The 13,470-nt window shown below is 38.0% G+C and overlaps 1 protein-coding gene across 10 annotated transcripts in view; it reads right to left on the bottom strand.

The window, feature by feature from the left end:
* Positions 1-13,470, bottom strand: part of LOC124266484 (complexin-like) — a 286,478-nt gene that overhangs the window by 43,712 nt on the left and 229,296 nt on the right. The window contains exon 1 of one of the 10 annotated variants that reach the window (XM_046701283.1): positions 12,172-12,195. The exons of 6 other annotated variants lie outside the window; for them this stretch is intronic. The gene's annotated coding sequence lies outside the window, so the exon portion shown is untranslated. 3 more of the 10 variants (XM_046701281.1, XM_046701282.1, XM_046701280.1) reach the window with 3 other exon arrangements.

Here is a 13,470-nt window from a genome sequence, read left to right as displayed (position 1 = left end):
TTCAATTGTTTGGAGCAAAAGAGGAAAAAGAAAAGGGCCCAAAACATGATTGCAGGAGAAAAAAGTCTGCTACTAAGATGACGGCATCTAATGTCATTGGTTGAGAGTGGCTACCTTATGGAAGGACAAAGATATCCAACAGGCAATTCAGCATGTCCACACAATAAGCAAAGACAGTGCTTTGAAGCTCCTGGTATGATTACAAGCAAACTGAATTATCTCTACCTCAACAAGTTGGATGTGCTGACCAGTGGCGAACGAACACTCGGACTGATAGATAAGACCAACGAATCAATAGAATCATGCCAGTTTGGAGCAGGCAACACAGTGGAAGTTATTCCGATCACAGACAAGCTTGGCATTCAGAGGTTCCATCACAAACTAATCATATCTATACCTCTGTGTATTGACTGGTCCCTGGAAATTTCATATGTAGCCTATCACAGCACACCAACTGATTGGCTGGATGCTTCGTAGAATATTCCCAGCTATTTCCTTATGCAAGGCGTTTTTCAACAATTTCATCGAAACAGCCTTTGAGCGAATCACAAGGTGCAGTGACTTCGGTGTCCAGTGCTTCACCTCCTGTTAATGTCTGTTCAATACGGAACGACAGTGCCAATATTTGCCTTGGTGCAAAGGCTACTGGGCTGCCAACACCGAATGCCTCAAGGCTGGGAATTTCTGCATGGATTAAACACAATTCCTTTAAGTTTCAGGAACAGAACATGTTAGCATAACTTCGTATGGCTAAATTCTGTGAAGGCATGTCAATTTATTTCTTTGACATCAGACGAGGTGGTCCATTTCAAATCCATTGATTTTTTGAGTAAATTACACCTTCCTGGTAAAATGCAGTCGGTAGTTGACTTTTTTTCCATCTGTCTCTGAAATTGGGTTGATGCATATCACTTTCACATGGTGAGAATATTGAAATTCATTTCATGCCCAAGAACTCATTTTCAGGAATATCATAAGAAATGAATTTGCGCTTGATTCAAGATTAGTCAAGCTTGCAAGGCATTCAGCAAGGCCGATGCAGCAAAATAGCGTAAATTAGATGTAATCTATTTCCTCTCCCTTGCGAAGGCAATTTAGAGAGCTTGCTAGATTACTCCTGGATTCTGAAGGAGTGCTATCACGCTTGATCACTGGAGAGATTGTTCAGATGGAGCTGATGAATACATGATTTATCAAATTGCACATCACTCTAATCGTCTCCTTTAAATTCGACTTTTGACCTTGACATTGACAAAGTAATTTTACCAATGACAACATACTTAAAGTACAGTTTCCCCACAGAACAGCAGTACCTGTGGGAGAAAGCCATTTTCATTCAAATTCATTCATATGGAATGAAATACTGTAATGGTGGATGATTTGGTGATAATGCATCTTCTACCAATCAGACGAAGATTACAGTACCCCACATGGGACCAGAACATTGTCTCAGTGGAGACAATGAATAATGTCATTTTCATTCACATTCCTTGGCTAAGAATAGCTACACTTCAATGTGGTAATGCTTTTCTAGTTTTCAATCAGAGTTTTTCAGAAAGAGAAACATCTTCAGAATACTACTCAACTTTTGTTCAGAATCAAATTGCTTTGATTTAAGAAAACTTTTTTGATGCTTAGAAAATGTTGAGTAGCATATTATGTACGGCCATTTCTTACAGAGATAATTTTCGATGCTGGAATGTTGTTTTCAAGAACACAAGACAAATCAAAGAACGATAATTTCAAAATGAAACATATTCATACAGAGCTATTTTTGTCTGCAATGTGACTTTTCCTTGATCAAACTCTGTGCAGCTTTTGAGAACCAATTGGCATGTGCAATGCAGATGAATTTAGTACATACATCAGATGCAATAACAGATCTTATTTAAACTATGATTCTCTCTGCCATTAACCAAAAACTATAAGCCTCAGATGATTACCACAAATGATAACATTGCACTTTCTTTACTAATCCTGAGCATATGACATATATTGAGAGGATGGATTTATCAAAGAAGAAAACATACGCAAAAGAAGAACCTCTTGCAGGTCAAACTATACATGGTGTAACTCATCTTTCACCAATTTCATTTTTCTCAATTATTTTCCCCATATAAGCACTATAATTAAACCATTTTTTAGAGAACAGATATCAAAGACTGACTGAATACAGGATAATGTAAGATTGAAAGAAGTCCACATTGGATGAACCTCGCGACAAATGCAGCCACCTTGAAAATGATCAATTTCACAGCACTAAGCTGGAAAACGAAATTTTCAGAAAAAACAAAATCCTGTCCTGGTGAAGAGCATTACATGCACAGGTTGTGAGATCAGCCCAGCTTCCAGTACAATGTTTCAGGGCACCAGACCTTGAAGTCCAGATCGGTCCATGTGGTAGAAACTGAAGTAATCAGCACAGTGTTCCAGCTGACATAATGGCATGGAAGACTTGTCTGAAAGTGGGTGAGAGCATTATCAATGTGGGAAACTGATTGTATTGCTGTCTATTGTAGTACCTCCCTGTCACTGTCATCACTCTGTCACAGAGCTGGGAACTGAACAAAACAAGAACTTCGGACCTCTTTGTTCTCCTCTGATAGAAACAAGATGATAGGACATCCTGGTCACAGTTCTTCTCCTCTGACAACGAGAAGGAAGATAGGACATCCTTGTCACAGTTCTTCTCCTCTCATGTTCCTTAATTTCTTTTCAGCTGACTGATAACAGGTTAAAATTGATGTTCAGCAATCCATGCTCCTCGTAAGAGGTGATCGATGAGATAGGAGGGTCAAACTCTCTGACTTGGTTGACATATGTCATTGTATCCCAATTTCATAGATCGATGCTCATGATGTCAATCACTGGATCCTGACTGACCAGACTGTCATCATATAGCTGTGTTAAATAACGAACAAACAAAAGATAATGGAAAGATAATACAACCATCACCCTAATCATCTCATCTGAAAGGAAGGAGGAAGATAGTACAACAGCTCATGCTTCTTGGATTTTAGAAATGATGTGTAACCATGGTAACCCAACACAAGCATCTGTACCAGTTTTTTTCCTATATTATCTCTTCACTCACAAACTTGAGTGTGACCACAAACTGAAGATAAGAATGGCACTTTGAGGCTTGCACTCTTTATGTCATTGATGATCAACCCCATTGCTGGAACATTTACTGGCAAATTCAGGGCCATTTAGGATAATGACACTGATGAAGACAAATGGTATGTAGTGAGGAATCTTCTAAATCCTCAACATTAGCCTCATTTTCAGTTTAAAAAATGGGGTGCACTTCTCATTGTCAGCCCCTAAATGAAAATGGTGGGATATTCGGGGCTGAATACTGTTCCATTCCCAGATCTCAAGAGACATTGTTGGGGAATCAAATGCTAGGCACTGTGAATTGAACAACTAATGGGAATGGAGAAAGTGATTTGCAAATTGACTATGGATTTTGAAGAGAATAGTTGACTTGGGTTGCAAACTTCAATGATGTCTGATAAAATGATGACTTCAAATTGTGTTGGGTACAGCAGTTGCACAAGGTATGTGTATACAGTGTGTCATGGAATGTTTTAGGATACAGCATTCTAGAGTGTGTATACATGTGGTTGAGTGCTTGTACTAGTCTAGAGAGGTGGTAGTTTATGACTGCTAGTCCACTGAGATGCAGCTTCTGAACATAGAAAACAAACCGTTGTCAAATGTAACATGCATTAACTGAGGCACCTAATCACCAGCACACAAAGTCGAACCCACTCAGTAAAGTACACAGAGTATGTGATGGAGACATCCAGATGTCAAGTTGGTGGAAGCTGTGGTGGCTGAGTGGGTTAGATGAATCTGTATGCTGGTGACTATGTGCCTCAGTCTGAGAGTGTGAGTTTGAATCCTGAATGGTCCAGTACTACAACCGGAACTTGATGAGAAAGTATAATCCCGAATATAATGCATGTACTAGAAACTGCAGACTGACTTGATGAGAAAGTATAATCCAGCTAATATAATGAAATGGGCTTCACACATTGTTCATGTTACAACCCGTAGCTTCGGCAAAAACTGTAACACTATAGTCACACACAGTATACTGACTCCATGCCAACAAGTCCTTGTTTTACCGTATTGTTCAAGAGCGCCATGCAATCTAATCCCTGCCTAATCCTACCTAATCCCCAATGAAGTAGACACTTGATACAAGGCCATTCTGCCCTGATCTTCAGAAGACAAAGAGTACCATATCCTCTGTTTCTCATGACACAAAGCAACAAGAAAAATAAGGAAGGTTCGAGAGCAATTAGTCACAGATAGACCTAAATCTCAAAATCATCACACACCCACTTCCACCTCCTCAATTCAACCAAACACAAGCACTTGAAAACACTGAAAAAATTAAATTACAAACTGAAATTTGAATAAAGCTGATTACCAGAACATTTGGATCGGCTTGTTTAACAATCTTGCTTTGTACGCTTGTGGGTACCGTGACATGCTGGTATTATACAAAGTCACATTCTCTCAAGCTGTTTATCCAGCACAATCAAAACCTGTTCAAAGAAATTCTCCAAATCCCATTTTATTGCTTTGTTAGCAATCCGATTATATGCCGAACAATCCGATTACGTGACTGCCAGTTAGCTTCCAGACCCAAAGAATATGCCGGAGATGAGGCGGAGACGGTTTGATAATACAGCCACCGTCAGCCATGAAACAAGATGAACTGGTCCAGAAAGTTGGCAAGCATCCTGGCCTGTATTGGGATTCAGACCATTCCTGTTCTTTGACAGAACACTGATATAAGTCTTGCCAATTTAACTTTGATGATGTGTCAGTGGTATTTAGTTCCCCGTCACAGTTCGGTGTTGGTGATGGCAACTTTACTGCATGCTGCGTTTTACTGCATTTTACGGCGTTTTACTGCGTCATTCATTATTTGTGGTAAACTTATTGGTTGTTGAAGCATATCATTACATCAGGCTTTTGTTCCCCCTCCTGGGCTGTTTGTCGTTTCAATTTCATCATCTCCGATGACATAATGTCAAAAGCATTATTATCACTAAATGTTAATACAATATTTAAGTCAATTCTGTCAGCTGTAACAACAATGTTGATTGTTTCAATCATCATCATCATCACCATCTATGACTGATCATATTCTAAATCAACTAATGACCACTTCGAAAAAAAATTTAAAAAGAGAAAAAAAGGATAAAAGGATATTTGAACATGTAGATGCTAAAGGCAAACATTCAAGCTCAAATTTACTTTAGGCATATAATGTAACTGTCAACACTGTGTTACACAATATGGCAAATGTATGAAACAATCAACACTGTGTTACACAATATGGCAATTGTATGAAACAATCAACACTGTGTTACACAATATGGCAATTGTATGAAACAATCAACACTGTGTTACACATATGGCAATTGTATGAAACAATCAACACTGTGTTACACAATATGGCAATTGTATGAAACAATCATGGCAATTGTATGAAACAATCAACACTGTGTTACACAATATGGCAATTGTATGGCAAACAAACAATCAACACTGTGTTACACAATATGGCAATTGTATGAAACAATCAACACTGTATTACACAATTGTGTTACACAATGGCAATTGTATGAAACAATCAACACTGTGTTACACAATATGGCAATTCAACACTGTGTTAACAATATGGCAACAAACAATCAACACTGTGTTACACAATATCAACACTGTGTTACACAATGGCAATTGTATGAAACAATCAACACTGTGTTACACAATATGGCAATTGTATGAAACAATCAACACTGTGTTACACAATATGGCAATTGTATGAAACAATACTGTGTTACACAATATGGCAATTGTATGAAACAATCAACACTGTGTTACACAATATGGCAATTGTATGAAACAATCAACACTGTGTTACACAATCAACACTGTGTTACACATATGGCAATTGTATGAAACAATCAACACTGTGTTACACAATATGTACACACAATATGGCAATTGTATGAAACAATCAACACTGTGTTACACATTATTATGAAACAATCAACACTGTGTTACACTATATAATGGCAATCAACACTGTGTTACACAATATGGCACAATCAACACTGTGTTACACATGTGTTATATGGCAATTGTATGAAACAATCAACACTGTGTTACACAATATGGCAATTGTATGAAACAATCAACACTGTGTTACACATATATGGCAATTGTATGAAAATCAATCAACACTGTATGCAATCAACACTGTGTTACACAATATGGCAATTGTATGAAAACAATCATCAACACTGTGTTACACAATATGGCAATTGTATGAAACAATCAACACTGTGTTACACAATATGGCAATTGTATGAAACAATCAACACTGTGTTACACAATATGGCAATTGTATGAAACAATCAACACTGTGTTACACAATATGGCAATTGTATGAAACAATCAACACTGTGTTACACAATATGGCAATTGTATGAAACAATCAACACTGTGTTACACAATATGGCAATGTATGCAATTGGCAATATGAAACAATCAACAATATGGCAATTGTATGTGTTACACACAATATGGCAATTGTATGGCAAACAATCAACACTGTGTTACATCAACACTGTGTTACATATGGCAATTGTATGAAACAATCAACACTGTGTTACACTATATGGCAATTGTATGAAACAATCAACACTGTGTTACACAATATGGCAATTGTATGAAACAATCAACACTGTGTTACACAATATGGCAATTGTATGAAACAATCAACACTGTGTTACACAATATGGCAATTGTATGAAACAATCAACACTGTGTTACACATATGGCAATTGTATGAAACAATCAACACTGTGTTACACAATATGGCAATTGTATGAAACAATCAACACTGTGTTACACAATATGGCCACAATATGTAACTGTCAACAATAAGTAATTCAATATGGCCACAGTATACAACTGTTAACAATTTGTAATTCAATATGGCCACAGTATACAACCGTTAACAATTTGTAACACAATATGACCATGGTAGGCAACTGTCAACATTTGTGATACAATTGCCAAGGATGCAGATATCAAATGTACCACATTGAAATCATAATTAACAATATCATGACCAAGATGATCAGTTGCATCACAAAGATTGCAAAAACCTTAACACAGTCCTTTTCTATGAGAGGCTAAGTTAAAGTGGCGGTCAACCCAACTCAGTAACTCATAGGTTCACATTCAGTTGATGCCCTCAAAATACTTCCAAATTATTGATACAGGACTCATGAATTAAACAGTCCACAATCAAAGGTTTCAGCATGCCTAAGGGAGGTGACTCTGCACATGAAACTTTGGTGCCTTGTTCTACAGTGCCACCTGTGGACTCTTCAGTTTGTTATTGAAAGAAGAACGCGATGTGTTTTTGCCAGTCCTTCATGACCGAAACAGGTCCATTGCCTCAGCAGCTGCCACTGTGAAGACCCTGCCCCAGACATCTGGACTCATCCACTGTAAAGAGCCCTCAGAAGACTCACAAAACATCACATCCAATATTCCTGGTGTCTCCCCCTGCCTGTGTAATGACCTTGGCGTTCTCTAAGGTAGAGAGGTCAGAGATAGCATGCTGACAGAGGCTGCACGCAACCTTGGAACTCTCTCAAGTTAACAGTTGTGATCGACACAAGTCACTTTTTAACACTCCACATGCTGGGTTGTGTTTCAGATGCAGATTATTCTGGAATGTCATGGGAAATTTTATAGGCTGCTAGTTCATGGTTGCATGAGACCAAAGAGGATCGTGTTTTTTAATTTTATGGTGTTGGAGCTATACACACTCAGAAAGGATATTAAACACAGGGAAAAAATTGTTAAAGAGATAATGAGATAATGAGTGAGTGAGTGAGTGAGTGAGTGAGTGAGTGAGTGAGTGAGTGAGTGAGTGAGTGAGTGAGTGAGTGAGTGACTATCTTTAGCATTGTACGTTGTGTTTCATTATGTACCTAATATGGACAATCGACAAATCTTGCCGTTGTAAATAGGCATGAACCATGCTTATTTACATTCTGAATAAGTAATAGACTTGTTAAATGATGTAAATTTACAATCATAATTGTCAGACCATTACAAACAAAATAACGGAATGATACCATTGTTCTTGTAGATGTATTATTTACTTTAGTACATCATTAGTTTTCTCCTGAAAACCAATTTTGATGACTTTGTTCCAATATTGCAAGCCAGAGAACTTTTTGGCTGTCTTGAATTTGGCCTAGGCCAAAGTTTCCCCAGGAAGGTTTGGCCAGGGGAAAGTTTGGCCTGTAACACTGGTTTAGAATTGATCTTCAGTAATCCATGCTTGTCGTAAGAGGCAACTAACGGATCGGGTGGTCAGGCTCGCTGACTTGGTTGCCACATGTCATCGTATCCCAGTTGTGTAGATCGATGTTCATGCTGTTGATCACTGGATTGTCTGATCCAGACTTGACTATTTACAGACTGCAGCCATATAGTTGGAATATTGCTAAACTTACTCACTCACTCACTAAAGCAGATACCCTGTGACCACCTTCTACTCTGGACCATTAACTAGGTGGTCTCCTAATGAGGCCCACTTGTCTTGTAGCCATGCATATACATTTCTTATTAAAACATTGTGAAGTTATTAGTTTAATCCTTCTCTTCACTTCCTCCAACAAGTAACATCAGCTTCAGATAAGATCAACTGACAGCATGCCAATCAAGCTCGTTAAATGATTGCGCAACTCAAGACAAAAACCCATCAAGCTGACAAGTCTCAGATTTGTGGTTTCCATTGCCACAAAAAATTCAAACATGACTTCTGAGAATTAACAAGGATCTGTAATGCTTGTTAAAATGTCCTCATCTTCTTATCTCTGATGAATGCTTTGATGTTTTACCTTGATAATAAGTATGTCTGAATACACCAAACATACGATTTTAACATGACATACAGATTCTTCCATCAGCACTCCAACAACTATTGCCATTAGCGAAGGAGTGAAAGTCTTTTCCGTAAGTTATGCAAATGTCTGTTGTCAATACAAAGACTTGTCTCATTACGTTTTTTCTTTAAAGCTACATTGCTTTTGATGTATGATCTATCTGCCCGTGATTAAAGTACAGACTGTGGTCTTTCTTCCAGGAACCAGACCAAAACACAATTACAACATAGACAACAGTATGTGGGCTACTCAAGTGTTCATAGAGATAGGACAAAATTAGCCTTACCCAAAGAGCAGTAGAAAACATTTCCCTGTAATTCCCCACATCATACACAAGACTACATCGTCTAATTGTCTAAGAAAAGCAAAATGAGGATAATAAACCAAACAATAGTTTCTTGTTGCTATGAAACAGAGTGAATCACAAAAAGAAAGGAAACGTATGGATGGCAACTTCTGTACTAGAAGAATTAGGGGTGTCACGATTCGGTTCGGTTCATAGAACATCGAATCGATATATGTACGATTCGATCTCGATTTCAAATGCATCCATTTCAATTCGATTCATAAAGCACTTACTCTCTAATACTGAGAGTTTATTTCACCTGAAATCGTAAGAAATTATGTTGAAAATTCGCTGCTACAAGTGTGGCCAGTGAGAGGGTATTCTCCACTGCCAGAGCCATTGTAAGTGCCCAGAGGCATGTCTTTCAAGTGAAAATTCCTTGCACAGAACATGATCATTCCAAATGACTTACAGTGACATTACAGTCAAATCTGACTTTGTCCTCAGCTTTGGTGAATCGAATCGAAATTAATCGCATCGAAAGAACTGAATCGATAATCGTATCGAATCGAAGTGAGAGTGAATCGTGACACCCCTAATAAGAATTGTGTTCCTCATATCACCGAAGTTGACATCCATAAGTTTCCCCTTTAATGAGTATCACTCCTAAATTCCATTTGACGATTTTACAGTAAATCACATTTTAAAAAACTATACCACTACTACAAGATTACTGGTCCCTAAGGTAAAAACTATGAATTTAAAAGACAAAAACTACATAAAACCAACACAATATCCCATCAGAAGAAACCATTTCACTGAATACACAAATATTTACTAAAACAACACTATCAGTAACAGGGATTTGATAACCATTCATAAACATAAGCTCATTACATATCACTGATATTACATATCACGGACTGAGGTAAAGATGCTGCCTCTTGCTTTTTTGCTTTTATTTAATAAGAGAACATTGGGGATGAACAAATCTGAGTCAATATTCTCTTTATATACTCAGCAAATCCAGCTGTATGAAAGAGACAAGTAAATAATAAATTTCGGACTGGATAATCCAGTGATTGATATAACGAGCAATGACAACATTGTTTGGTACGATAGCATGGTATGAAACAATCACCAAGCCTGACCCCCTGACCCTTCAAATTACCACTATAGATCAGCATAGGTTACTAAATGCTGAGCTGATTGTACAGGTTGTCAGGGACCGAACAAGATGACAAGTATTCTGTATTTAGGAACATATTTTAGAGCGTGAATCCTATCCCATTGCTAGTTACATCCACTACACACGGTTACAGTAGACACACCAGAGGAATATAATAGCAACAATCATCCAAAACATATCTGAAGTTGATTTTATTCTTACTCAATTCCATTTCTGGTGTCCCCTGCCCTGATGTTGCTGGAATATTGCTAAAAGCGGCGTAAAACCAAACTCAGTCAGTCAGTCAGTCAGTCTTACTCAATTCTGTATTAACAAAAAATTCTATCGTACAGTTCGACTACATCAAAAGTATGTGTTGAAAAACTTACCGAGGCACAAACACAAAGTAATCCGGATACCGTAGCAGCCAGTGCACGAGAGAACACGGACTGAGGTCAAGATGCTGCCTCTTGTTATAATACCAAGTCTGTACTGTACTCATAATCAATACAATACAAATTGAGTCGGGCTGTTCAATGCCTCTGATTGCTCCAAACAATCTTCGACTCAAATGCTCGATCAAACCACATGCCCATTTTTTGTCATCGCTGTCAATACGGCTTACAACACGCTATAATTTTCCAGCCGTTAGGTAATGCAGAAATTGACGAAGTCAGCTGTCATTAGCTCCGTGTTAGCAGCTTTCAGCACGCAGATGATAAAAGCTTCACAGTCAACATCTGGCCTCAAAAAGGTGTTAATTTTCCAGTATTTCAGTGTGGGTGAGCATCATGGTGGACGTAAACTACAGTGTAGGTAAGAGAAATCTCAGCTGTTGCCACAAACAATTACAAATTGATGCTGAATTCAATAAACAGATGTTTACCTAAAGATAATCCATGCTGTAGATTTAATTGAAATATTCAGCCTTTGTGTTGTCATAAGCCTTTGAAAAGAAGCGAAGCGAATATCATATGTACACACAATTGGTTTGATTGTAACTGGCGAATGATGGTATAATGGAGATAGTTCATGAATAACATGGATTACAGATGACACGAACCTCTGAGAACATGATGATAATCATGATCATTATTATCACCACCACCATTATCATGACCAACTTCATCTTCATCACCAACATCATCATAATAAGTTTTGTCATCGTCACCAAGATCACAATCAACTTCATCATCACAACCAACTTCATCATCAACATCATCATCATCATCCCCATCACACTATCAGCATCATAACCATACATGATAGTCTAGGAAAAGTACATATTTATAAGTACATATAACATTCATTTCCGACAAAATAATGCCAAATGACATCTATTCAAGACACAAGGCACAATAGTGCTATGATTTGTATATAAGATAATTACGGACCTCATGACCAAGGAATATCCCAGGTAGATATAACTTAACATGACATGCTCTCACTAAACACATCTGAAACAACATATACTTAACTTCCTTATCAACAGTGCTGTTTGTACGCTGCATATTGTCAGCAATTGTACAAATGTCACAGATTCCATGACACTATGTCAACAACTTTCACAGCATCTCATCTTAAACTTCCTGATCTAATCAAGTTTACCTGTCCAGGTACATGGAGATCCCCTGATCACCAACATGGCCCCACCTGTCTCAAGCATGTAGATATCCTAGCAATGTCTGGCCACCTGGGAAGGTCTGAATGACATTTACCTCGGCATTTCTTTGCCTGACACATCTTTGCTTCAGTGACCACACAAAGTAGAATTGTCGTTGGTTGAGCTGAACGAATTTTTTCAATCCAGGTATTATCACATGCCTAGCCTTGAAGAGTTCGCTGGGATCAGAGCCATGGTGACAGTCAATGTGTGCACTCTACATATTCAGCTGTGTTAGAGTCAATCATCTAGACCAACGACACTATTCTGACACCAAGTGACACCAGGTTGTGTCGTTGTGTTACCCATCAGCAGGTTCCTGATGGCACACTCAGGCATGTAAACACCGCTGTCATACAGCTGTAGTATTGCTGAGTGTGGCAATCAACATATAAACACATGCCTATAATATACAGTCGAGCACCGTTGTCTCCATATTCATCGGACCAAGAAAAAATATTGAGTTATCCAAACTTCGAGACATCCGACCAGGGCATATCATCACATTTAACTAGGAAAGAAAACAAAACACTTCTCAGTATGTTTTGATTCGAAACTATGATTCGTTATCAGTAGCGAGTACTTCCTAATTAATTCCTTCTTATTTAATCCTAATTAAATAACAAACAAGTGACGCCTTCAACTCAATTAGCCCTAATTAGTTTACACTACCGCATCCCTTTGATTCATGCCGCACCGTGTGGAAACCTGTTGAAACAAACTCAGTTCAAGACTTGCCCATGAAAGGTATGTGAATATCGAGTTTCTTTGCAAATATCAAGTTAAAAGGGTAATTTTGCTTGTTGGGACCATGAAATTATATCGAGATATCCGAAATATCGAGATATCCGCATCAAGTTAAAAGAGCTTGAATAATGATAAATCATGAAGGATTTTGCCGGGACCGAGATGTTATATTGAGACAACCGAGATATCGAGTTATCAGAGTTCGACACAACGGTGTTCGACTGTACTTGCAACTGTACAATCAACTTACCTATTTGTAGAGATTTCTTATGGATGTGGAAAGGTTTTATGTCTTTATTTAGTAAGACAACATTGGGATGCCAAAATCTGAGTCAGTATATTCTGTATGTTCTTGGATTCATGCTCAGCAAACCCAGATGTACGACAGAGACACGTAAAATATCAAATTCAAATCAGACAATCCAGTGATTGATATTATGAGTGACGGTTTTGGGTACGATGACACGGTTTAAAAGAAAATCCCTCAGCCTTATCCCCTGATCCTTCAAATACAAAGGTACCACTAAAGACCAGCATATGTTGTCATGGACCTATTCTAACCTGGCTACCTCAAGATTAGAAGAATTCTGTATTTAGGAACATATTT

The sequence above is a fragment of the Haliotis rubra genome, unplaced genomic scaffold (assembly GCF_003918875.1).
Source record: "Haliotis rubra isolate DU_JTF1 unplaced genomic scaffold, ASM391887v1 Scf126, whole genome shotgun sequence".
Classification (NCBI taxonomy): domain Eukaryota; kingdom Metazoa; phylum Mollusca; class Gastropoda; order Lepetellida; family Haliotidae; genus Haliotis; species Haliotis rubra.
This window is presented reverse-complemented; position numbering and strand designations above follow the sequence as displayed.